Raw genomic sequence first — 1787 nt, forward strand, 5'->3', positions numbered from 1 at the left:
CACTCCATTAATCTTTTTTAGCCCAGCAGATATAAATTCCTCCCCATGTCTTTTATTTGTTAAGTTTTTCTGGTCTTGTTTTTAATATGTGTTTCTTGAAGACAGATTATACAGTATGAGCATTAAGTTTTCTCAACTACTGAAATACTTTTTTACACTTTAGATGGGGTTTTCGAGAAGGGATTGGACAGCCATTTGTCTCTAACGGTACAGGGTCTCCTGCCCTGGGCAGAGCTTGGAAGAGAAGACCTCCAAGGTCTCTTCCAACCCCATTGTTCTATGTTCTATGATTGCTCTTGGTTATCTGCAACTGACAATAGGTCTGTAATTATACAATGGGAGCTGCATAATGTGGGTAGTGCTGAAATTCAGAGGTCTCCAAGGACAGGCCTTAAATCTGGCCCTTCTTTTTTGATGCCTACTTTCCAAAAAAATAAGACTTTAATCCCAGTGCAACAATGCTATAAGTGTATTGGAAATGGCTGCTGCCAGTTATGCCAGTTGTGACTTGGCAAGAACCACTTCTTCGTGTTTACAGTAAACATCTTCCTCTTATCCAAATTAAAACATCTTACTGACAGCTCAAGAATGATAAATAAAACCTTTCCTTTTCTATTGACCTTGTGACTCAGGAGGGCTTTCAGCCTGCAAAGTCTGTGCCCACACAAATATTTTCAGTTTTTCTTTCCTTGTAAAGAACTTTCGATCAGCTGATGAGTGGCGTGAAGTGGATATTAACTTCCTGGAGAAAATACTTCTCTGAGATTCTTCACTAACCTTTTTTTTAACCTCCTTCAGGAATTGCTGTTGGGAGGACATTGAATTGCGCTAGGGATAAGGTCCTTCTGAATTTTGGGATATTTGTGTGACTGAGATACGTGACTGTTTGGAGAAGATGTGCAGAGTAGCTCAAGAAGGGATTTCTGAGAATTTATTTATTTATTTAGAAAATGTATATGGGTGCCCACTCATTCTCCACGAGTAGAGCTGGAGACTCTGATTACAGCTCTCAATCAATGGGCAACTGTTTGAGATCAGCTGCCAGTGCATGTTCATCGCCCATCATTGTGATGGCTGCCCAAAAAATACATTTTTGATAACTTATCTGGTGTTAAATACCAACTTACATCATAGAAGTTATCTTTTAAATTATAGTTTAATGTAAATTTCAATCTTTTATTCCACATATACTCCCATTGTTCAAGCATTACATTGTACCCAAAATTCCTTGCCCACTGAATCATACAATGTTTACTTGTTCATTTTCCTTAATCCATGGTCTTCTAGGTCCAGTAACCAATGGCAGACATGACCTTGTGATTCTAGCTTCTCCTTGGATCTGAGGGTAGGCTCCCCCAAATTAAAATTAATTATTTCACCATAGGTCTACCAATTGGGCCTTATCACCATCTCTTTTCTAAAAAAGGTTTCTTGTGGGGAAACCCAAAATCGCACTTTTGTAGAAAACCTTGTTTTATATTTATTCCAGACTCTCAAAATGGCACATCTAACAAAATGATTGTTGAAATCAACACTTTAACTTTATCATACCACAAGTAACTGTGCCAGCCATACCTTAATCCATGGTCTTCTAGGTCCAGTAACCTCTTATTCTGAAGGTTCACCCATGCTTTTATTAAGAGGTCTCCAGGGACAAGTCATGTTTCCAAAGACTTAAATCTGGCCCTTCTTTCTTTGATGCTTACTTTCCAAGAAAAACAAGACTTTAATCCCAGTGCAACAATGCTGTAAGTGTATTGGAAATGGCTGCTGCCAGTTATGCCAGT

This window comes from Protobothrops mucrosquamatus, unplaced genomic scaffold (assembly GCF_001527695.2).
Source record: "Protobothrops mucrosquamatus isolate PMUCROS unplaced genomic scaffold, P.Mucros_1.0 scaffold3794, whole genome shotgun sequence".
In the NCBI taxonomy this organism is placed as follows: domain Eukaryota; kingdom Metazoa; phylum Chordata; class Lepidosauria; order Squamata; family Viperidae; genus Protobothrops; species Protobothrops mucrosquamatus.